The sequence below is a fragment of the Ambystoma mexicanum genome, chromosome 2p (genome assembly GCF_040938575.1).
Source record: "Ambystoma mexicanum isolate Mex_15411 chromosome 2p, UKY_AmexF1_1, whole genome shotgun sequence".
NCBI lineage: Eukaryota > Metazoa > Chordata > Amphibia > Caudata > Ambystomatidae > Ambystoma > Ambystoma mexicanum.
The window spans coordinates 1173306190-1173332189 of NC_090923.1; the positions used below are offsets into that span (position 1 = coordinate 1173306190).

A 26000-nucleotide genomic window follows, 5' to 3' on the forward strand; every position below is an offset into this window, starting at 1 on the left:
GGATACAAAAATTCCCCGGAGGGGCGAGGGAAGGAAGCCATTAGCATGCCATTGAAACCCAACCTTCTGGTATAAAACAGCATAAAAAGCACAGACCATGTAAGACCGTTAGTGGCAGGGTGGGCGCTAAAGGTAAGCATCACTACCGGTGAAAATCCCACCGTGACATTGTGGAGCATAGTAAAGGCTGGCTGCAGTTGTGAGAACCGCAGTGCCAATATGCTTCACCAAGAGCTTACCACTTGTAGATTGCGTCAGAGTGCAAATCCAGGGTGGGAAAGTCGATTCAACCCCCAATGTGGTAGAGCAACTTCTGGGGCTGGGGAGGGGGCATGGAAAATGGGACTGAATTAAGCAGGGATCTGTGTTCTAGCCCCGCCCCATTAGCCCGTTCGCACATGCAACTATGCACGCGCAGCCCAAAAAAGGCTGCCATTCAGTGAGTGCAACACTCTTGCTTTAGAGGGACTTGCAAAATGCGAGGCACATGCACTGCACAGTGTATAAAGAAGCTGAATGACAGGAGTATGGCTGTAGCAGGAGAAAGAATAGTGCGGCCATGAGTGGCAAACAAAGGAAAGAGGGACTTGCGGGTAATGACGAAGTGCAAGTGTAAATCTAGTAGGGGGCGCACTCAAAGAGAGTTAGGGTGCACTACTAGAGCTGTCTCACCAACGTGGAGGAGGGATTCTCCAAGCTCGTCTAGCACTCACTACTCGTGGCACGCTAACAAGAGGCCTGACAGGGAAATATCCCAAAGGAGGGAGACTAGTGATAGATGGTGGACACCAATGTAATGTCAAGTGCGTAGTCGCATGAGGTGGCAGGGCCCCGGAAGGCCCGGGGAGCGGCGTGGGCAGAAAGGGAGGGGACGAGAAGGAGCATTAAGTGCATGTAACCTGAAGAATAAAGACGTGGTTACCAAGCCTGGTGACTGCACCGTATTTATATATATTGGGTGCCATGCAGCAGGCTGAGGCTGTGAGATATGAGATGCCTGATAGAACAATCTGCCTCGGACAGCAGCTCCAGCTGTTCGTCAGCTGAAGAATCCAGGCGAAAACAGATCCAGACAACCTGCCCAGGAAGAACCAAAAAGGAAAGAGTACAAATACGCTTTGGGAAATCCTACGACAAAAGAACATAGCCCCATCTTGTTGCTTCAGATACAAGGGCTGTCGACAGAGTTCCTAGTCGATATGGGGGCAACCGTAAATGTCATTAGTGCAGGAAGTGTATGGTAAAATCCCAAGAGCCCCGAGACTCAAACCTACAGAAGTAAACATATATCCCTTTCGTCGCGCACTTAGGATTATTAATATACAAGTGATTAAGCTTCAGTGTCCTCGGCCACCGAGATCATTCAGGCTGAAATATACAATGTCATCAAACACATCCCCAACTGTCTGAACTATAGTGACGACATACTAGTGTTTGGAAAAGATCAGGACCAGCATGATAACACTCTGGCCAGGGTATGTATGGCACTAGAGGCAGCCAATCTCACACTGAACAAGGAGAAGTCTGAATTTCGAAAAGGAACTCTGCAATTCTTTGAACACATATTCTCAGCACAGGGAATGATGCCAGACCCAGAAAAGGTGGCTGCACTCACCAACGCTGAACTGCCCACCAATATATCAGATATACGCTAATTCTTGGGGCTTGCCAGCTACTGTACGTTAACACAGCCTGGAAAACTGAACTCACTGTTGATGCCAGTCCGGCAGGACAGGGGGCCATCCTGGCTCAAGTGGACCCGGAGTCACCAGACAAAAGGCACATTGTATCCTATGCTACTAGGAGCCTAACTCACATGGAACAGGCGTACATGTGCCGGTCAAGTGGTTTAGCGAGTAGAGCGCTTGCTTTGACATCCGTGCAGAGCCTGCTAACGCAGGTTTGAATCCTGGCAGGGCCAAACTCAGCCTTTCATCCTTCCAAGGTCGATAAATGAGCACCACACACCGTGGGTAATAATAAGCAGCGCTCAGATACCTGTGAGTTCATAGCGCTATATAAATGCCAAATTATTATTATTATTATTATTACTACTCATAGGCCAAGAAAGAGAGGTTGACTGTAGTATGGGCCTGTGAACATTTTTATTTCTTTTTATATGGGAAACCATTTACTGTGGTGACCAACTATGAACTGGCACATGAGGGACACAGGGGCATAGTATCCACAAAGCAACTCCTGCGCCAAAAGATCTCGTTTCCACAAATGGATGACCAAGTGGAAGCTCTTCTCAAGGATTGCCCCACATGCGCCGTCCTCCGTATGCACACAAGACCTGAGCCTTTACAAATGACGGCGCTGCCAGAGCATGCATGGGATGTAGTGGGCATTAATTTTTGAGGACCAATCATGAGTGGTGAACACATACTCGTGGCCATGGACAAGTACTCCCGCTATCCAGACATACCGCTAGCGGCTTCAACAGCAGCCCATCACTCTATTCCGGCCCTGGACAAACTGTTCAGAGCGTATGGAGTACCACAAGTTGTAAAATCTGATAATGGTCCCCCGTTCACGGGACAGTACATTTGCCGAATACATGGGTTTCAGTCATAGAAGAATTACTCTGCTGTGGCCTCAAGCTAATGGGCCAGTAGGACGCTTCATGAGCAATGTCAAAAGGACTGTCCAGATTGCCCATTTAACTGGAAAACCAGAAGAGAAGATACTTTATCAGCTTTTGAGAGACTACAGAAATACTGCACATAGCACCATCAGAAATCATGTTTGGGCGAAATGACAGAACTCGGCTATCACACATCACACTGCCCGAGGAAAGATATCATGAAGACCAGGAGGTGAGAGATTGAGATGCTTTTGTTAAGGCTGGCATGAAGCAAAATGCCAAAACCATACGAAGAGCAAGGGAAGCTGGTAACGGCAGGGGACAGACAGTGGCAAAAAACAGCATCCCATTATTCTTCTGGAGATTCCCAGAAACAATGGAAGGAGAAACATGGAGAGATGATTCAGAAATAAGGGGGTCAGAAGAACCATATGATGGTGATAGCAAAGGGTCTGCGAGCGAGTCTTGGGATCCTACAGAACATTCCAGCCCTCAGAGTTGCAGAGGACCCCGCAGGACAACCTCAGCAAGCCAGGAACAAACCAAAGAGACTGATCGGAGAAATGGAGTGAAGCTAACTTTATGTAAACAGGGAGGAGGTTGTAATGTCTTCCTCTCACGTGCATGGTCATATGAGATGGGAGGGTGCTGCAAGGCACGGGCGCGGGGTAGGTGAAAAGAGAGGGGACGAGAAGGAGCATTAAGTGCATATGTAACCTGAAAAATAAAGATCTTTTTACCAAGCCTGCTGTCCGCGCCTAATTTATATATACATAGGGCGCTGTGCGGGAGGCTGAGTGAACACAGTGACTTGACAACCACGAAAAGAAGAAGGGCGGTTCTCCTAACTATGTACACGTACAGCCTGAGACATGACTTTCAGGCTGTACTTATGGAAATCATGGACTTGGCTATTTTGGAGCGTAAGAGCCAGAGATGACCACATTTAAACACAGAAAGATATGATAAGGTATTGTCTGATCCAAATGTGAAGTCACAATACATCTGCAAGGCATTCATAACAGAGATACTGTCACATAGTTCCTGAAAATCTGGAGTTTGCGGTGCAGACGATGCCACAACAAGACCGCTTTCGTAGATATGACCTATAAAGAGCATCTCAGAACCTGATCGCCTAGTCTATTCATAAGATTAGTACCTTATGAGTAGACTAGGCGATCAGTGAGTGGAAAGCCAGGATACAGGAAAGATCCAACTGCCGAGGTTCTTAACTAAAAGACGCCCTCTGCAGGGCTGCGACACAGAACTATCAGAGGACGCTCTGGTCGAGTCAATGAGCTCTAATCTTGTGGAAATCTTTCTGTGGTGGCAGAAGACATGGCGCCCACACCCACAGTGAACTGCAAGGTGGATTCAGCATTAATAAAGCCATTGCTGCATCAAACCTATTTCTTTGTAATAGTGGGTGCAAAATGTATGAAGCACGGTCCATCCTAAAGGATTGAGAAAATAATATACCAAAAGATGGAAGAAGAAGACTGTTGCGAGATCTTGTAGCATATAGAGAAGCAAGCACAGTACCTCTCAGAGACTGCAACGGATACAATCTTGTCATCTACTCAGTGTAATGGAGCCACGTTTAAATCACCATTTCAGGGGCGTAGTAGGGCTCTGGGACCCAAGGATGTCCGCCGAGTTAAGAAAGAGATACCTGGAGGTGATCTATGGGAGATTGCTCAGAGCCCCTCCAGTTCCCTCAGAATCTCCTGTGTGATGACAGCAATATCAAAAAGAGATAGTGTTTTGTATAAAAGATTATCGTGACTGTTAAACAGGGCCTCCTTCCTCAGCTCCCCGAATGACCAAATTGTTCCCCGATTCAGTGCACTGCAAACACCACTTGGATTGTTATGTGTCTGCCCATGACCAAAGCTTGAGTCACAGTGCTGGCTCGAGGAAAGACAGTAAACCAACTCACCTTCTTTGGAAAGAGTTGAAGATCAACAGAAAACGGTGAAGCGGCGCAATGCAGCGGAGCCAGGTGGCAGAAATCCTACTTCCACCTGACATCAAAATAGTGGATCCGTGCTTTATGCCCTTGCTGCAGCCAGCCAGGCACAATTACCCCGAGGGAAAACATGAACAGACACCCCTGAGAGCATTTAGTGGAGAAGACAAACCATCTGAGGGAGAACATTTTGAAAGTGGTCATAACCAATCACGGCCCAAGAGAGGGAGGAAGCTAGAGAATAACCAATCGGAAACTTTATTGGGAGACTGGACTAATTAGAAAAAGTATAAAGGGCAGTTGTGTGTAGTTAGTGGCACTGAATAGGATTCCAGATGTGCTGTTAAGGAGAGTAGTGGAGCCATAAAGTAGGGGGCATATGCTGAGAGAGATACCTATAAGTCCGCTGAGTGCTTGATCTCAGACACTGGGGGATACCCGATTGAGAGAGAAAACTGATAGCCTGCTGAGGGCTATATCTGACAGTGAGGGAGAACAGACTGAGCAAGAGCCCTAAGTGAGCTACATCAAAGAGTCTGACAGAGAACAGATTGAGAGAGAAGTCTCCAGTCTCTGTGGAAGAGGCAGCCTAGAGAAAGAGAACAGGAGTTTGGGGAGAATGACACAACTGATCCAAACACGGTATGTTGGCTCAGTAGGGTGACCTGTGACTGCTGGGTAACAATGTCACAACACGACAACATCCCAAGGCAAGGGGGAAGAAATACTTGCTGGTAGTAGTGTTTTACAAGGTAGCACTGCGTCCCCGGAGGGGGACCTGAGGCTAGAGGGTGAGAATGCCTAACCCTGAAACATACCCTAAGCAAGAGGGGAGAAATGCTCGCTGATAGAAGAGTGCTAAGAAGCGAGTTAGGCACTTTATGCATGGCACTATCATTCATTAAGAAGCAAGCAGGGTGCTCTGTCCCTGAATAGAAAAACACTGTTGAATACCCTATTCCCCATGTTAAGAGTTTTGGGACGCACTGAGTTGACCCATCCTGACATTTGCATAGACATAGTCCTGATTATGTTTGGCTTGTTGCCTCTAAGGCTAGTGGGCCTTATCCCCCCCATCCTGACAAAGTCAATAGAGGTGATACGCTGCACATTTCACTGGTGCATTCTGTTGATCTCGGTCAAATCTGCAAGGATTTTGGACTGCTATGGCTTGGAGAAATATATACATATATATTTATTTATTTATTTATTTTAATTCTTGTAATGCGCCAACATGCCCGTAGGCCTCAGGGTGCACATAAAACTGAACAAACAAACAGACACACATGGCAGAGAAAGAAGAAGGGTCAAAGAGTTATTCCAGATTGAAGAAGTGGGTTTTTACAGCACGTTTGAATACAGTGTAGTCCTTAATCTCCTGCATCTGGGCTGGAAGTTTGTTCCATAGAAGGGGACCTTGAGCATCAAGAGTGGTACCTCCAAATTTGGCTGTTCTGTATTTTGGGTGGTTGAGAATAGTGGCAGAGGATGAACGAAGGTTCCTCGTGTTGGGTTTAATGCTAACACGGGCTGACAAGTAAGTAGGGCTACAGAGGCTGAGGCATTTGTGGGTCGTGGTCAGTATCTTGTGTGTTATCCGATGTTTAACGGGAAGCCAGTGAAGTTTTTTCCTGAAAGTGGAGATGTGTGTACGATGGGACTGATTGAAAATATTACGCACAGCATTATTCTGAGCCACTTGTAGTGATGTGGTGCCCGCTAGAAGGCTGTTGCAATAATCCAATTTTGAATTGATCAATGCAGTGGACAGAAGGGCACAGTTTTCTTCCGAAATGAATGGTCGAATATAGCCTATTCTTTTTATGAGACCGCAGCTAGATTTAATGCTGGAGACATGAGACTTCATAGAGAGTTCTTCGTCAAGAACGACGCCCAGGGTCTTGACTTTCTTCTGGACAAGAATGGTATTGTTGGCAATATGTGTGACTAGAACGCCTGTTCCAAGTCAAAAATATATAGGTCAGATTTCATTATTGCACAACAAATTGTCTAGCCCTTTATTTGATGAAATGGTGAAGCCCTTGGATGCCAGGAACTGCTTATTATCCTTGCCATGGAAGTAGGTGCCAGAGCAAAGCAGCAGGGGGTTGACATGATATTGTATGTCATGAATATGGAGCAGAGTTTTTTCAATCAAGTTTTCTTTGATGCACCTTTTATCGAGTTTTATCGAGAATAATGTGGATGAACATGTGGTGAGCTTGAAATAAAAAATAGATGAGCTGTTGCCAAAGAAGTGATAAATTGGCCTACTACTATACGCCCCTGGTGTTTACATTATTTCTTGGGATAGGCGCAGGAATATAAGCTCTCAGCTCAGCATTTGTTTCCTGTTCCATAAGAACAGGCTAATGCTGTTCCCTGTCCAGAGAAGAGGAGGGAAACGAATTGCACTCGTAGGATTGTTTTTTCATATCACAAACATGAGGGGGTTTTTAGCGGATGCTCAACTTAAAGAAGCTGAACAAGTGGATCCAGCTGGTGAACTTCATGATGGAAACGGGCTCCCCTTCTTGTAATTTACTTTGTGGAAATTACTTCGATATTACTTCAAAATATATATATATATATATATATATATATATATATATATATATATATATATATATTTGTGGGTTAAGGGGTAAAAGAGGATGGGGAGGGGTTTGGCGTAGGGGTGGTAGTGAAGGAGGAAGGGGGTGGTGGTAACCACCCCCATAAAAAAAAGAAAACCGAAGTAAAAAGTCAAAGTAATTTCCACGAAGTAAATTACCATGAAGTCATTTTTTTCGTGGAAATGACATGGAACCGATGAAAACATCACAAATGATACTGTGATTCCTACAGACCAGTCTGTTCATTACATCGCTGGATCTACAGGATGCTCAACAACCTGCACCCATCTTGAAAGATCAGCATTATTATCTCCAGTTAGTCATGCCATTATCACAGCTATAATTTCTCTTTCTACCATTTGGGCTGAAAATGGCCTCATGGTATTCACTAAACTGATGGCTTTGGTGGTCGCACTTCTTGATCGGGAGGGAAGCTGGTCCACTCACAGCTGAACGATTGGTTGCTTGTGGCTCCCAAGCTTGGAAATGCCAATAACAAATAACAGGGTGCCTCACATGGGATTCTTAATCCACTAGAAGAAGTCACAGCTCCTGCCAGTGAAAAGATCGCAATTCATAGGGGCATCAATGCCAACAGGTGTGGGATTAATCACATAACCACCTGAGCGTACTCAGGAGCGGAGATGCAGATGACCTCACGTCCTAGCTCTTCAGCAGGCGACAGCTAGGATATTGCTCGCGAACCAGGGAGACATAACCTACCAACGGCACTCTCGCCAGATGGAGATGAACGCTATAGGAGCCATCAGCCCAAGATAAATAGGCAATGGACAAGGGCTCGAGGTTGTCCAACTGGGGAGAGCTAGTACCAGTTTTCTTTATGCCCTCAAGAGATTTAGTGCCTCCATCGAAGGCAACGCTGTGTTCATATGCACAGACAACCTGATATCCAAATACTGTCAAGATGAGCAAGTATGAAACAACCTGCAGACCTAGTAGAGCAGATTACTTCTCAGGTAGAGCATAATTTCTTATAATTGAAACCAGTTCATTTTCAGGGACCGCTGAATACAGGGCCAGGCAAATTCAGCAGCGTGTGTCTGTCATCACTGGAACTGTACCTTTCAGAGATGTGAAAGGCCTTTAGAAAACCTACGATAGATTTGTTCACCCCCTTCCCTTCTTGCCCCTGGTAAACAAGGTCATTGCAAAGATTTCAGCCTCATCGCGAGTTTGGCCTGAGCCCTTAAATGCGGCGTTAACGGTATTACCGCCGCATTTAAGGGCTGACTAAATCATAAGTTGGGTGGGAAAATGTCCATAACAACTCTGTCCAAACCCCAAACCCATTCCATCCTATGGACCCAATGGGGAATGGGGATTTACCGACCCCCCCACAACTCGTGACCCGGCGCAATTTGCGCCAGACCAAGTTGCAGTAGCGCTATTATCATTGGGCGGTATCCGTATCCCGGTGGTATTACCACCGGGATACCGCCCAACTCATGAGGCCCATTGTACGATAAGGCAGAGAAAATGTTGTGGTTCATTGTTGTTCCAGAAGCGTATGGTTCTTGGCCCTTTGGAAGCTTGAAGTAACTCAAACTGCACTATTGTCAAGGTTGAAGTTGTCCCAGCTCAGGCTGTTGACATGGTGGTTGAGAGGAAAGTGCTACAGATGTTATGGTTGTCATTGGAAGCAACAGAAGCAGTTTAGAAATCCAGAAACCCATCCAATGGCAGGGGCTAGAGCCACCGCTGGAGGCTACTGCAACATTGATCTCGGACTAAGGCTTTCCAGGCCTTGTACTGCTCTTCCACCGAAATACTGGTGCTCCTATTAGAAGAGTTTAAAAAGATTTTTAATTTGCCACCATCAAGGTTACAAGGGTGGTAAATAAGCTTTAAGAAGACCATGGGATGGTCTTGAGATATTGGAAGACTTAGTTAGCAGGTTACATTTTGTTAAACCCTCCCAGAAAGTGATTGGCACCTCCATGGGATTTACCTCAAATGTTGCAGGTTCTGCAATGACACCCATGTGAACCCCTGGAAGAGCTTGGTGTAGATTGGTCATCATGCACGACTGTTCTAAGCTGCAGTTTCAACCATTAGGTGGCAGGAGGACTTTGGGGATTGTTGTCGTAGGGCTCCCTCCCCTAGGCTTCCTTCCTTCCTTCCTTCCTTCCTTCCTTCCTTCCTTCCTTCCTTCCTTCCTTCCTTCCTTCCTTCCTTCCTTCCTTCCTTCCTTCCTTCCTTCCTTCCTTCCTTCCTTCCTTCCTTCCTTCCTTCCTTCCTTCCTTCCTTCCTTCCTTCCTTCCTTCCTTCCTTCCTTCCTTCCTTCCTTCCTTCCTTCCTTCCTTCCTTCCTTCCTTCCTTCCTTCCTTCCTTCCTTCCTTCCTTCCTTCCTTCCTTCCTTCCTTCCTTCCTTCCTTCCTTCCTTCCTTCCTTCCTTCCTTCCTTCCTTCCTTCCTTCCTTCCTTCCTTCCTTCCTTCCTTCCTTCCTTCCTTCCTTCCTTCCTTCCTTCCTTCCTTCCTTCCTTCCTTCCTTCCTTCCTTCCTTCCTTCCTTCCTTCCTTCCTTCCTTCCTTCCTTCCTTCCTTCCTTCCTTCCTTCCTTCCTTCCTTCCTTCCTTCCTTCCTTCCTTCCTTCCTTCCTTCCTTCCTTCCTTCCTTCCTTCCTTCCTTCCTTCCTTCCTTCCTTCCTTCCTTCCTTCCTTCCTTCCTTCCTTCCTTCCTTCCTTCCTTCCTTCCTTCCTTCCTTCCTTCCTTCCTTCCTTCCTTCCTTCCTTCCTTCCTTCCTTCCTTCCTTCCTTCCTTCCTTCCTTCCTTCCTTCCTTCCTTCCTTCCTTCCTTCCTTCCTTCCTTCCTTCCTTCCTTCCTTCCTTCCTTCCTTCCTTCCTTCCTTCCTTCCTTCCTTCCTTCCTTCCTTCCTTCCTTCCTTCCTTCCTTCCTTCCTTCCTTCCTTCCTTCCTTCCTTCCTTCCTTCCTTCCTTCCTTTATAATTTGCAGTTGTCACAAATGCTGGCAATAAGGCAAGGTGGGTGGTTTGGATACGGAGGTGGGGGCATGTGGTTCCCATGAAAATGACAGCGGTTCATGGTGTAAATGACATTAGCACCATGGCAGGGGAACGCAAGCCTGAACTGCTGGTGGAAGCCTGCATTCCATCCCACCAAACGCCCTGCTCCCCCACCACCATCTTTCCCCCACCCTCTGTCCTGTTTTGTTTTTCTCCCCCTCCAATCCATGTATGTGGCGGTAGCACTCCCCACCGCAGCTGCTCCTTCCTCTCCGCTCCTGCAGGCCACCATGGAAAGAGAATCAGGGCTCCGTACATGTCCCGTTGTACAAAGGAAAATACTTTTTTTTAGCACCCCTGGTTTCCGCTTTGACAACCCAAGGTACTAATAGCCTTAATCCCCTTTCCAAGGGCTGGAACGGGGGTTAACGGCCTGGTGCCTGGGTTATCCGCCCTTGCTTCGCTCGGTCCGATACCTTGGGCTGCCGCGCCATTACCTGCCGTTCCAGCTCTTGGAACGGATGATTAACGGCATAATAACATTAACATTGCTATTAAGCCAAGTTTTAGCTTTGCTTTCAAGGGAACCATGGAGGAGGAGGAGGCATTGATGGTCAGGGGAGAGCAGCTTAGCAGACTGGGACGTGGTGAAAAAAGGATTGAGAATGAGAGGATGCAAAACGGGCGAGGGACTGATGGGTTGAAGAGGAATGAGGAGCGGAGAGAGAGAGAAAGAGAGTACTGTGAGATGCAGTCTGCAAGGGAATGAAGGGCGTGATCATGGGTGGATTAACAGATGTACCAGGAATTTAAAAGTAGTGGTTCTGCATGGAGAGCCAACCGTTGTGGTGTCGGCTGGTCGAGGTTGGGTTGGATCTAGGGTAAGTGTAGCAAAGTTGAGACCCAATGAATTCTGCAGAATACAGCGAGATCCATAAGAGGCTGCAGGATGCAGAAAGATCCATAAGAGGCTGCATGATGCAGCGAGATTTATGCGAGGGTGCAGAATGCAAGATCCACAAAACACTACAGAATGCAGAGAGAGCCACAAGAAGCTGCAGAATACAGGCATATCCGGAGAGGCCGCAAAATCCAGGGAGGTCCATAAGCGGCTGCACAATGGGGGGACTGAGTACACCATGGGGGGACTGGGAGATGCCCTCTGAGGCTGCACAATGCAGGAAGGCCCATTAGAGATGGCAGAATACACACAGATCCATCAGAGGCTCCAGAATGCTGTGAGATCCAATGGACACTGCAGAATGAGGCGAGATCCATGAGAGGTTCCAGAATGCAGCGAAAGACTGCAGAAATCAGTGGGATCTATGAGAGGCAGAAGAATGCATTGAGATCTATAAGAGGCAAAATAATGCACTGAGATCTATGAGCGACTGCAGAATGCAGCGATATCTATGTGAGGCTGAAGCATGCAGCAAGATCTATGAGGGGCTGCAGAATGCAGCGAATTCTATGTGAGGCTGAAGAATGCAGGGAGATCTATGAGAGGCTGCAGAATGCAGCCAGATCTATGAGAGGCTGAATAATGCATTGTGATCTATGAGAGGCTGCCGAATGCAGCAAGTTCCATGAGAGGCTGAAGAATGCAACGAGATCTATGAGAGGCTGAAGAATGCAGCAAGATCTATGAGCGACTGCAGAATGCAGCGATATCTATGTGAGGCTGAAGAATGCAGCAAGATCTATGAGGGGCTGCAGAATGCAGCGAATTCTATGTGAGGCTGAAGAATGCAGGGAGATCTATGAGAGGCTGCAGAATGCAGCCAGATCTATGAGAGGCTGAATAATGCAACGAGATCTATGAGATGCTGCAGAATGCAGCGAGATCTATGAGAGGCTGAAGAATGCAACGAGATCTACGAGAGGCTGAAGAATGCAGCAAGATCTATGAGAGGCTGCAGAATGCAGCGATATCTATGAGATTGCAATGCTATGGCGCCCACACAGCCCTGCCAATGCACCTCGTCCATGGCCTGCAGCATTCCCGAGCTTTGAATTCCGAGACCCAAAACACTGGGCTACCGATGCATCTCAGCCCTGACCTGTAGCATCCCCAGCTATTCCAGTGCGGGGGGACCCCGCAGCTCTGCTGGGATGGTGCATGGGGTCTCTAATGAGATGGAAAGAATGAAGGACATAAAATGTTCAGCGCAGCCGTTTTGTGCATAATGAGAAGATGGGCGCCATCTGAAGGCAATTAGTGCCACGTTTGCAGAGGAAGGGAGTCTTTGTAATGTGCCATTATCCCTCCCCTGCCAGCCAGGCCCTGTGTCGGCACTCCCTCCCCCGCCCGCCCCCAGTGTGCGACAGAGGAGAACTGGCCTATAAGGAAATGGGGAGGACCCTCCAAAAGCGTGCCTTTGCGGGCTTAGCGGGGGGGCACGACCCGAGGAAGATTGACCACACGAAACTAGAAGTTTGGATGCCAAATCGGCCATGTTTTTTTAATACCAAAGTCAACATAACTCAACACCAAAAATGTGGCATTTTCCAAAACCAAATCATAAGTATCACTACAATCATCACGCATTATTGGAAAACACTTCTCCTGACAAGTGGTCCAGGTGGGCCATCCAGAGGGGGCGGCGCATGGTGATGAGGCCCTGGCCCCTCCCCAACATGCCCTACTCGGGGGGGCATTACCGGGAGGCAGCCGCTTTTCCATCGGGCCCCGCTGCTCCCCAGTCCCGCCACCGCCTGTCCTCCGCCATAACTGGTGCGCTATCAATCCTCCCTGCACTGCCCAAATGTTCACCTCAAAACACACCCTAATCAGTGTGCTATCAATCCTCCTTGCACTACTAGACTGTTCACATAAAATACACCATAGTTAGGCAATATGACCCGAGAAGGGGGGTGATTACCGGTTGGGTAATGCCCCCCGGGGCCATAGTTAGAAGCCTGAGCGAAGCAAGGGCTTTAACAGAGTACCGGGGTACTAATTTAAATGTTTCTCGAGTCGAGAAACGGCACTGCGACAGTTTATCGACTCAAGAAAAAAAAAGCAATACAAATGGCCATCAGGGACCGGGAAGAAGGGACTACACGTAGTCCCTTCTCCCTTTCCATGGCGGGCATTAAAATCAATGTGTGGAAAAAGTAAAAACCTCTGCCATGGAAAGAGCAAAGGCACCACACGTAGTCCCTTCTCCCTTTCCATGGTGGCCAGTCGCGGAAAAGAACTCCAGATACCGTGCAGGTCGGAGCCTTCTCAGGTAAGTAAGGCCCAGGCGAGTGCCAATGAGTTTGCGTTTTACAAGTTCATTGACCCTCACTGGGTACTAATCAATAATATTTACATCACACCATGCACACCCCAAATTACACTCGAACACACACCCAGCCAATTGGCCCACACACACCCCCCGGCCCTGACCTCACAGCACCCGCTCCTACCATGCCACCTCTTGCCGGTATCCCTACATATTATCCCCACCAAAAATATCGCTGTACATATGGTCGTTTGTCTCGCCATAGGCGATATTTTTGGGGGGAATAATTTGTGGGAGCGGGGGTCGTGGGAGTGTCCCCCGCACATTTAAAAATAATGCGGGGGTTGCAGGGGTGTCCCCTGCAGGGTTCATGGCTCAATATCGCTGCAAAAATATGGCGATATTTTGTATCGCGATATTTTTGCGGGGATATTATTACATGGAACCCTCTTGCCGAGCCCCAGCCACCTACATCACTGTGCCAGCCATCCCCGAACAGGATACCTTTATTAGGCAGTGCCTTCTCCGCGGTACGGCTGTCCAGCGTCGGCGGGGGCCTCCGGTCAGGGCAAGAAAAACAACGAGGCAGACTATCCTGGTCCAGCAGCGGGTCCAAAGAAAAAGACCTTCTTCCAACAAGCGAGGTCTTGGTTAGGGTGGTGTGTGCACAGCGGCATCAATCTCCCAGGGGATGAGGTAGAGAACTGTGCTCTCCTCGTCCCCCATTGGCTCATCATAAGCCCCTCAGATTGGCACCACCACACCCGCTCCTCTCCCCACCGAGCACTGTGCTCACAAAACTCTCTCGGCCCCCTACTGGGGAACCAGTCCCAGCCAGCTACCGCCGGCCCCCTCATCCAGGCCGCCAACTGCCCAAAGAAGAAATTCCGTGATGGCAGGCTTTTTGCCTAAGAAAAGACACATAGGCTGCAGCCGAGTCACTGCGGTGGCCCTAAAATATCGACCAGAGTGAGCCACAAGTCTAGTGATTGTTAGGCTGGTGTGTGTCTTTGGTAGATTAGACTGGACACGGCAACTCATGTGATAGGCTCGTCCTCGCGAAATGCCAGGGGGTCGGGGACAGTCTCTAGCATATGTCCGGCTACAGGACAACCCGAGAGATGTCGTGGATTATGCAGCCTCCTGGAAAATGCAGCCTCACCTGATCTGCCTGTATTCCGGGGCATGCATTCAGCAGCTTCTCATGGATCTCCCTGCATTCTGCAGCCTCTCATAGATCACAATGCATTATTCAGCCTCTCATAGATATCGCTGCATTCTTCAGCCTCACATAGAATTTGCTGCATTCAGCAGCCTCTCATAAATCTCAGTGCATTATTCAGCCTCACATAGAAATCACTGCATTCCTCAGCCTCTCATAGATATCGATGCATTCTGCAGCCTCTCATAGATCTCGCTGCATTCTGCAGCATCTCATAGATCTCGTTGCATTCTTCAGCCTCTCATAGATATCGCTGCATTCTGCAGCCTCTCATAGATCTTGCTGCATTCTTCAGCCTCTCATAGATCTCGTTGCATTCTTCAGCCTCTCATAGATCTCGCTGCATTCGGCAGCCTCTCATAGAACACGTGCATGGTGTGATGTAAATATTATTGATTAGTACCCAGTGAGGGTCAATGAGCTTGTAAAACGCAAGCTCATTGGCACTCGCCTGGGCCTTACTTACCTGAGAAGGCTCCGACCTGCACGGCATTTGGAGTTCTTTTCCGCGACTGGCCACCATGGAAAGGGAGAAGGGACTACGTGTGGTGCCTTTGCTCTTTCCATGGCAGAGGTTTTTACTTTTTCCACACATTGATTTTAATGCCCGCCATGGAAAGGGAGAAGGGACTACGTGTAGTCCCTTCTTCCCGGTCCCTGATGGCCATTTGTATTGCTTTTTTTTTCTTGAGTGGATAAACTGTCGCAGTGCCGTTTCTCGACTCGAGAAACATTTAAATTAGTACCCCGGTACTCTGTTAAAGCCCTTGCTTCGCTCGGGCTTCTAACTATGGCCCCGGGGGGCATTACCCAACCGGTAATCACCCCCCTTCTCGGGTCATATTGCCTAACTATGGTGTATTTTATGTGAACAGTCTAGTAGTGCAAGGAGGATTGATAGCACACTGATTAGGGTGTGTTTTGAGGTGAACATTTGGGCAGTGCAGGGAGGATTGATAGCGCACCAGTTATGGCGGAGGACAGGCGGTGGCGGGACTGGGGAGCAGCGGGGCCCGATGGAAAAGCGGCTGCCTCCCGGTAATGCCCCCCCGAGTAGGGCATGTTGGGGAGGGGCCAGGGCCTCATCACCATGCGCCGCCCCCTCTGGATGGCCCACCTGGACCACTTGTCAGGAGAAGTGTTTTCCAATAATGCGTGATGATTGTAGTGATACTTATGATTTGGTTTTGGAAAATGTCACATTTTTGGTGTTGAGTTATGTTGACTTTGGTATTAAAAAAACATGGCCGATTTGGCATCCAAACTTCTAGTTTCGTGTGGTCAATCTTCCTCGGGGCGTGCCCCCCCGCTAAGCCCGCAAAGGCACGCTTTTGGAGGGTCCTCCCCATTTCCTTATAGGCCAGTTCTCCTATGTCGCACACTGGGGGCGGGCAGGGGAGGGAGTGCCGACACAGGGCCTGGCTGGCAGGGGAGGGATAATGGCACATTACAAAGACTCCCTTCCTCTGCAAACGTGGCACTAATTGCCTTCAGATGGCGCCCATCTTCTCATTATGCACAAAACGGCTGCGCTGAACATTTTATGTCCTTCATTCTTTCCATCTCATTAGAGACCCCATGCTCCATCCCAGCAGAGCTGCGGGGTCCCCCTGCACTGGAATAGCTGGGGATGCTACAGGTCAGGGCTGAGATGCATCGGTAGCCCAGTGTTTTGGGTCTCGGAATTCAAAGCTCGGGAATGCTGCAGGCCATGGACGAGGTGCATTGGCAGGGCTGTGTAGGCGCCATAGCATTGCAATCTCATAGATCTCGTTGCATTCTTCAGCCTCTCATAGATATCGCTGCATTCTGCAGACTCTCATAGATCTTGCTGCATTCTTCAGCCTCTCATAGATATCGTTGCATTCTTCAGCCTCTCATAGATCTCGCTGCATTCTGCAGCATCTCATAGATCTCGTTGCATTATTCAGCCTCTCATAGATCTGGCTGCATTCTGCAGCCTCTCATAGATCTCCCTGCATTCTTCAGCCTCACATAGAATTCGCTGCATTCTGCAGCCCCTCATAGATCTTGCTGCATTCTTTAGCCTCACATAGATATCGCTGCATTCTGCAGTCGCTCATAGATCTTGCTGCATTCTTCAGCCTCTCATAGATCTAGTTGCATTCTTCAGCCTCTCATGGATCTCGCTGCATTCGGCAGCCTCCCATAGATCACAATGCATTATTCAGCCTCTCATAGATCTGGCTGCATTCTGCAGCCTCTTATAGATCTCCCTGCATTCTTCAGCCTCACATAGAATTCGCTGCATTCTGCAGCCCCTCATAGATCTTGCTGCATTCTTCAGCCTCACATAGATATCGCTGCATTCTGCAGTCGCTCATAGATCTCAGTGCATTATTCTGCCTCTTATAGATCTCAATGCATTCTTCTGCCTCTCATAGATCCCACTGATTTCTGCAGTCTTTCTCTGCATTCTGGGACCTCTCATGGATCTCGCCTCATTCTGCAGTGTCCATTGGATCTCACATCATTCTGGAGCCTCTGATGGATCTGTGTGTATTCTGCCATCTCTAATGGGCCTTCCTGCATTATGCAGCCTCACAGGGCATCTCCCAGTCCCCCCATGGTGTACTCAGTCCCCCCATGGTGCAGCCGCTTATGGACCTCCCTGGATTCTGCGGCCTCTCCGGATATGCCTGTATTCTGCAGCTTCTTGTGGCTCTCTCTGCATTCTGTAGTGTTTTGTGGATCTTGCATTCTGCACCCTCGCATAAATCTCGCTGCATCATGCAGCCTCTTCTGGATCTTGCTGCATCCTGCAGCCTCTTATGGATCTCGCTGTATTCTGCAGAATTCATTGGGTCTCAACTTTGCTACACTTACCCTAGATCCAACCCAACCTCGACCAGCCGACACCACAACGGTTGGCTCTCCATGCAGAACCACTACTTTTAAATTCCTGGTACATCTGTTAATCCACCCATGGTCACGCCCTTCATTCCCTTGCAGACTGCATCTCACAGTACTCTCTTTCTCTCTCTCTCCGTTCCTCATTCCTCTTCAACCCATCAGTCCCTCGCTCGTTTTGCATCCTCTCATTCTCAATCCTTTTTTCACCTCGTCCCAGTCTGCTAAGCTGCTCTCCCCTGACCATCAATGCCTCCTCCTCCTCCATGGTTCCCTTGAAAGCAAAGCTAAAACTTGGCTTAATAGCAATGTTAATGTTATTATGCCGTTAATCATCCGTTCCAAGAGCTGGAACGGGAGGTAATGGCGCGGCAGCCCAAGGTATCGGACCGAGCGAAGCAAGGGTGGATAACCCAGGCACCAGGCCGTTAACCCCCGTTCCAGCCCTTGGAAAGGGGATTAAGGCTATTAGTACCTTGGGTTGCCAAAGCGGAAACCAGGGGTGCTAAAAAAAAGTATTTTCCTTTGTACAACGGGACACGTACGGAGCCCTGATTCTCTTTCCATGGTGGCCTGCAGGAGCGGAGAGGAAGGAGCAGCTGCGGTGGGGAGTGCTACCGCCACATACATGGATTGGAGGGGGAGAAAAACAAAACAGGACAGAGGGTGGGGGAAAGATGGTGGTGGGGGAGCAGGGCGTTTGGTGGGATGGAATGCAGGCTTCCACCAGCAGTTCAGGCCTGCGTTCCCCTGCCATGGTGCTAATGTCATTTACACCATGAACCGCTGTCATTTTCATGGGAACCACATGCCCCCACCTCCGTATCCAAACCACCCACCTTGCCTTATTGCCAGCATTTGTGACTACTGCAAATTATAAATATGTAAATGCAGGCATCCTATCTGGGGAGGGAAGGAAGGAAGGAAGGAAGGAAGGGAGGGAGGGAGGGAGGGAGGGAGGAAGGAAGGAAGGAAGGAAGGAAGGAAGGAAGGAAGGAAGGAAGGAAGGAAGGAAGGAAGGAAGGAAGGAAGGAAGGAAGGAAGGAAGGAAGGAAGGAAGGAAGGAAGGAAGGAAGGAAGGAAGGAAGGAAGGAAGGAAGGAAGGAAGGAAGGAAGGAAGGAAGGAAGGAAGGAAGGAAGGATGCATCTGATAAAACCCTAGGGCAGGGAGCCCTACGACAACAATCCCCAAAGTCCTCTTGCCGCCTAATGGTTGAAACTGCAGCTTGGAACAGTCGTGCATGATGACCAATCTACACCAAGCTCTTCCAGGGGTTCAAATGGGGGCCATTGCAGAACCTGCAACATTTGAGGTAAATCCCATGGAGGTGCCAATCACTTTCTGGGAGGGTTTAACAAAATGTAACCTGCTAACTAAGTCTTCCAATATCTCAAGACCATCCCATGGTCTTCTTAAAGCTTATTTACCACCCTTGTAACCTTGATGGTGGCAAATTAAAAATCTTTTTAAACTCTTCTAATAGGAGCACCAGTATTTCGGTGGAAGAGCAGTACAAGGCCTGGAAAGCCTTAGTCCGAGATCAATGTTGCAGTAGCCTTCAGCGGTGGCTCTAGCCCCTGCCAGTGGATGGGTTTCTGGATTTCTAAACTGCTTCTGTTGCTTCCAATGACAACCATAACTTCTGTAGCACTTTCCTCTCAACCACCATGTCAACAGCCTGAGCTGGGACAACTTCAACCTTGACAATAGTGCAGTTTGAGTCACTTCAAGCTTCCAAAGGGCCAAGGACCATACGCTTCTGGATCAACAATGAACCACAACATTTTCTCTGCCTTATCCTACAATGGGCCTCATGAGTTGGGCGGTATCCCGGCGGTAATACCACCGGGATACGGATACCGCCCAATGATAAAAGCGCTACTGCAACTTGGTCTGGCGCAAATTGCGCCGGGTCACGAGTTGTGGGGGGGTCGGTAAATCCCCATTCCCCATTGGGTCCATAGGATGGAATGGGTTTGGGGTTTGGACAGAGTTGTTATGGACATTTTCCCACCCAACTTATGATTTAGTCAGCCCTTAAATGCGGCGGCAATACCGTTAACGCCGCATTTAAGGGCTCAGGCCAAACTCGCGATGAGGCTGAAATCTTCGCAATGACCTTGGATACCAGGGGCAAGAAGGGAAGGGGGTGAACAAATCTATCGTAGGTTTTCTAAAGGCCTTTCACATCTCTGAAAGGTACAGTTCCAGTGATGACAGACACCCGCTGCTGAATCTGCCTGGCCCTGTATTCAGCGGTCCCTGAAAATGAACTGGTTTCAATTATAAGAAATTATGCTCTACCTGAGAAGTAATCTGCTCTACTAGGTCTGCAGGTTGTTTCATACTTGCTCATCTTGACAGTATTTGGATATCAGGTTGTCTGTGCATATGAACACAGCGTTGCCTTCGATGGAGGCACTAAATCTCTTGAGGGCATAAAGAAAACTGGTACTAGCTCTCCCCAGTTGGACAACCTCGAGCCCTTGTCCATTGCCTATTTATCTTGGGCTGATGGCTCCTATAGCGTTCATCTCCATCTGGCGAGAGTGCCGTTGGTAGGTTATGTCTCCCTGGTTCGCGAGCAATATCCTAGCTGTCGCCTGCTGAAGAGCTAGGACGTGAGGTCATCTGCATCTCCGCTCCTGAGTACGCTCAGGTGGTTATGTGATTAATCCCACACCTGTTGGCATTGATGCCCCTATGAATTGCGATCTTTTCACTGGCAGGAGCTGTGACTTCTTCTAGTGGATTAAGAATCCCATGTGAGGCACCCTGTTATTTGTTATTGGCATTTCCAAGCTTGGGAGCCAGAAGCAACCAATCGTTCAGCTGTGAGTGGACCAGGCTTCCCTCCCGATCAAGAAGTGCGACCACCGAAGCCATCAGTTTAGTGAATACCATGAGGCCATTTTCAGCCCAAATGGTAGAAAGAGAAATTATAGCTGTGATAATGGCATGACTAACTGGAGATAATAATGATGATCTTTCAAGATGGGTGCAGGTTGTTAAGCATCCTGTAGATCCAGCGATGTAATGAACAGACTGGTCTGTAGGAATCACAGTATCATTTGTGATGTTTTCATCGGTTCCATGTCATTTCCACGAAAAAAATGACTTCATGGTAATTTACTTCGTGGAAATTACTTTGACTTTTTACTTCGGTTTTCTTTTTTTTATGGGGGTGGTTACCACCACCCCCTTCCTCCTTCACTACCACCCCTACACCAAACCCCTCCCCATCCTCTTTTAACCCTTAACCCACAAATATATATATATATATAATTTTGAAGTAATATCGAAGTAATTTCCACAAAGTAAATTACAAGAAGGGGAGCCCGTTTCCATCATGAAGTTCACCAGCTGGATCCACTTGTTCAGCTTCTTTAAGTTGAGCATCCGCTAAAAACCCCCTCATGTTTGTGATATGAAAAAACAATCCTACGAGTGCAATTCGTTTCCCTCCTCTTCTCTTGGACAGGGAACAGCATTAGCCTGTTCTTCTGGAACAGGAAACAAATACTGAGCTGAGAGCTTATATTCCTGCGCCTATCCCAAGAAATAATGTAAACACCAGGGGCGTATAGTAGTAGGCCAATTTATCACTTCTTTGGCAACAGCTCATCTATTTTTTATTTCAAGCTCACCACATGTTCATCCACATTATACTCGATAAAAGGTGCATCAAAGAAAACTTGATTGAAAAAACTCTGCTCCCTATTCATGACATACAATATCATGTCAACCCCCTGCTGCTTTGCTCTGGCACCTACTTCCATGGCAAGGATAATAAGCAGTTCCTGGCATCCAAGGGCTTCACCATTTCATCAAATAAAGGGCTAGACAATTTGTTGTGCAATAATGAAATCTGAAAAGATCCGGGGCTACGCCGATTTTGGGACTGGGGGCTAGTTAGCCTTTTGGTTGTAACCTCTGAGCTTCTTGCCGGGGCTATAACCAAAAGACCCGGGGCTATAGCCCTATCAGAACCGCCCCTAGCAACGCCTCTGGGCAGAGCACTGTGCTCGGCACAGCAGGAGGGGGTGTTGCCACCTACCGGGTTTGCGGTCCACTGAAAGACCTCTGCGCGAATCCAGAGCGTTGTTTATTTATTTTTTCCATTTTGTATTTACTTGATTGAATCGTTTTACAGGCGTTGTTTATTTAGGTGCCAGAGTTTCACAAATAGGAGTGTGTGGGAGCGCAAGATCGCAGAGCTCTTTTGGGGGTCTCAGTCCTGAAATAATAGGAGATGTGCATGTTCAGGCTGGAGGTACATCAGCTGAGACGTGTGCGCGCCTGCCCAGGCCTGAGGAGCATCAGCAGAGCTGTGGTACGGTCATCAATACTGTAATAAAATGGGGTGCTTCTGACATGTCACGATTAGGGAAAAAAGCAACAAAATATGTCCCCACAGGTTACAATCTATGGGTAATGCGGTGTATAAATTACCTGCACACACCTCGTTTTTTTATGAACAAAAAAGGCGCACAAATGCGGGATCAAGGATCACTCCTTTCTGGGTGTGCTAATCAGTATTCCCAGATGGTGTCCTAATCTTCTCTGTACGTTCAAAGTAACATCACATATGTATATGGGACCAGAATTGATACCATTATCTGGATCATTTCACTCAGTTTTGTCTCTTGACTGAACATAAGGTCTAACCAGAGACTCCAAAGTACTTTTCATCATTTAATACAAAACATAAATCAATCTTTTATACAAAACCTCAGCAACATTTTGCAGTGCATGTAGCAATATTCTTTTATAACAAGCTCAACTTCAAGCATATTACATAGAGTAAAAAGGCAAGAATCATCTAAATTGAACACAAACCATAAATAACAATAGTGGTTAAGTGTCAACGAACAAAGCAGAAAAAACAGCAAATGAAAAAAGAGAAAAATAGTAAAACAAAAGGCTTTCCATTAAGCATACAATTTCACTAAATATCACAAAAGTTGGATTCATATCCTATGATAAACAATATTGTTAAATAACTCAGTTTCAACCCAACTTTAGTTTTAAGAGTCCAAAAATATATGTTCCAAAATGTCAAAGGAATATTCAATTGTTATTTGTTGGGAAACTTGGGGTTAGTGGCTAGTGTAGATTGGTTCATGTATAAGCACTAGCCCACTGTTTCTTACAATTCTGCCAAGGTCTACGTATGAGGCCTGTCCTTCCATGCACAGGCACATTACCCACACCTTGGCGATGGAAACGTCAACCAGGCGTGGTAAAATACGTTTCAGCGTGTTGATCTAAAACCAAAACCGCCTTCCTCAGGACCGGAGGTCAGATATGTAAGTGTAATGCCCCTAAAAAAGGAGAGAGAAAAAAATAAAACACAAATGAGGGAGAATCATATAGAAGAAGAAAGATAAAAAAGTTACTAGATCTCCAGTCCTCTCCCAGCACCACTCAACATTTGGGACTAAAAATAGTGGATAAAGGGGGCTAGAAAGTGAAGTGACTAAAAAGTGGAGAAAAGCACCGAATAGAAATGTGTGAGGATCCAACGTACAAAAAGCGTTAGTGCTACCAAGGTCCAGAGTGAAAGATATGCGTCAGTATGTAGAATAAATGGGTGACCACACTAGGGACTCCTCCAAGAGTCATGTCAAGCATGCATGGGAGGTCCCCTCGTTAGAATCAAGCAGGAAGAACAAGAAATGACACAATGGCCATCCAGAAAAGATTGTCTAATCATTAGATGGTAGAGGGTGTGATAGTGAGCAAGCTCCCTAATAACCCTATCTAACCTGACATATTACGTGTACAGAGGCGTGCTAATAATAGAGCAACCTAAATAGTACCCCAGGTCATGGAAGGCATAATTACCTGAACTGGGGCTGAATATCGGGCAAAGGACTGATGGTTCAACCAGAACCCATCAATGGCTGCGCTGGGATCTAAACATGCTGAAACGCGCAGAGGTAAACTGCAAAGAATGCAGCCAGCACCAAGCAACAGTAACTAGAGGAAACAAAATAATTTTGCACATATATAAACCAGAATGCCCAAAGAGTCAAGATGGTGCAGTGTGTCCAAAAAACCCAAATACCAATTTTAGGCTGGCTGTACCTTATGCTTCAGTAGTAGAAAGCACCATGTATCAGTTCCTGCCTCCGTCTGTCGTAGCCTCCAGATAGCGGCTACGAGCGTTTCCAAATGAAAGTGTCTGCAATGAGAACGCAAGTAGCGCATTATAAGTAGAAGGGTATCACGGTACGCTCACCGCGGCTGTAACAAACTCTCCTGTTGTGTGCAAGCCGCGAAATGCAAGCTTACCGTGTTGTACAACGAGACCATCGAGTAGAAGGGCGCCCGGCGGAGTATCCACGTCACTATGGAAACACAGTCATGGGTGCGCGGCTTCCATTAAAGGAAAGCGCGCTGTGGGATGATTGGTGGTCGAACATGGAATTGCACCCTGCATCCGTCTAATTCACCCATTGCATTCAGCCTACTGTGGCTATTAAAAAAGGCCTGGACAATGAACGGTGAAACTGGAAACACTGTCAGTTTTGTGGAGAGTCTGACGCTGCTTCATTGGTGTCAAGGGGCTGTATATTTTAGTAAACTGCAATAGCCAATACTGTTGGGGTGAATGTACATCTGTGTGTATCATTCTGCTCCCAGTCTACTTATAGTCCCATCCTTGAATGGACTATATTGTAGCACTTCAGTCTGTAGCTCTGCATTGCTCAATCACGCAGCCCATACCAGTACCTACATGGAGGCACATTAGGCAAGATGATAAATAGTAGGCATGTGACCCATACACCCATGATGGTAGATGGTATGAAAATGTCATATTGGAGGCCAGCGACCAAAGACCCATGTTGGGTTGCGGCAAAGCAAAACCATGATACACTGCTGGGGTACTGTAGGGGCCCTCATGTAATAGTGTGGACTGGTGAGAGCGATGTAGGCAAAAGTACAGGCTGTATCTGTAGTGGGTTCAAATTGGTAATGCTTGTACGAAGACAGACTCACCCGTTAGATTTGTCGGCTAGGGCGTAGACGATACATGTCCGAAGGGGCCCAATATGGGATTCATGCTGTAAACCCCTGAACTCACGACTGTAGTTGGTAAGCCGTAGATTCTTCATTGAGGCCTCTTAGTCTGTCAAGCGTTCGCAGACGGTGGATCCATCTGGAATCTTTGTTATTCAATGCTCGCTGTGGGTTGGAACTGTTTTTGACCATATCAATCACCCACCATTGGATGTCCTCAGGGGGATGCGCAAAGGCGACATAATGGGATACCATTGGTGCTTGATGGTTCTTGCATCTAATACTGGATTGATGTTCATTAATTCTCATGTGGACTGGTCTCGTGGTCTGCCCCACATATCTCAGTCCACAGGGACATTGGATTCAGTAGACCACATTTGCTGTTTTACAATTAAATAAAAAACGTATATCCCATGTTCTGTCTTCAATTTTGAAATTAGACATCTTCTTAGTGAATTTGCAGGCACGGCAATTTCCACAAGGGAAATGGCCTATCAATGGTCGAAGAGTTCTGTGACTGATATTAGGAGTCCCATGGCTCGTGGAGTGCACCAAATTGTCTCTCAGGTTTCTAAATCTTTTAAAGGCAAACAAAGGTTTGCTTTTATCTGGGAGACAGCTGCTCACCATCGGCCAGTGCTTTAAGAGTGTCTTCTTAATAGCGAACGATTGGGTACTGTAGGTTGTGACACATGTTATACGATTCTGGATTTGACTTGTCAAACTAGGTTCCAACAAGTTTTCCCTGGGGGTGAATCTCACTCTTTTGAGGGCGTGAGACACCAATTTGTTAGGGTCGCCTCGTTTTTTCAGGTCGCTGGCTAATTTATTAGCATGTAGATAATAATCGGCAACCTCTGTGCAATTTCTTCGTAGCCTGAGAAATTGACTATACGGCAAGTTCTCTTTTAGGGATCTTGTGTGGAAGCTCTGAAAGTGCAAAAAGGTATTTCTGTCAGTTGTTTTTTTATACAGAGAGCAAGCGATGTCACGATTAGGGAGCCTCAGTCGGTGGGCCCCAGTACTACAACTGCAGAAATTGTCACCCGTCAGAACTGAGGTGAATTGTCAATCAAAGTGTGAATCCATAGATTTGAACGACAAAGGGTGCGGCAGAACTGAGGCAGAATTGAGGTGCTCTGACACAGGGGCCTGCTAGCGCAAGCGCCTGGGATGCTGCAGGACTTTACTTTGCAGTCCATTCCATGATGGCGGGTCGCACAAGCAGAGCCATGCTTGGCTCTCAGCACTGTAATAGCAGGGGATGCCGCGGGATAAAGGCACGCAAGCGCACTGCGAGGGCACCAGTCCTAGGACAGGAATTGGCAGAGCTTTGCTGGAACAGTAGGGGGCTGCTCATCGGTGTTTAGGAGCATTCTTCCAAATGCTGCCCCAGCAAGCTCTCAGAACAGATGACTATGATGCAGGAAAACCCTGCCACTGAGCATTCAGGCAGCAGCTACCCAAGCCCAGCACCCCAATATGTTTTTTTATCAG

The 26000-nt window shown here is 47.6% G+C and overlaps 1 protein-coding gene and 1 long non-coding RNA gene across 3 annotated transcripts in view; both read right to left on the reverse strand.

The window, feature by feature from the left end:
• Positions 1-26000, reverse strand: part of FGD1 (FYVE, RhoGEF and PH domain containing 1) — a 481771-nt gene that overhangs the window by 340267 nt on the left and 115504 nt on the right. The gene's annotated exons all lie outside the window — the stretch shown is intronic.
• LOC138566018 (uncharacterized) lies at positions 22160-23850 on the reverse strand. 2 transcript variants are annotated; one of them, XR_011301787.1, is made up of 4 exons: positions 23775-23850; positions 23568-23664; positions 23325-23459; positions 22160-22801 (listed from the first exon to the last, which is right to left on the reverse strand). It is a non-coding gene; the product is annotated as an uncharacterized lncRNA (long non-coding RNA). The 2 variants fall into 2 exon arrangements; XR_011301786.1 differs by lacking the exon at positions 23775-23850 and having other exon boundaries at positions 23568-23768.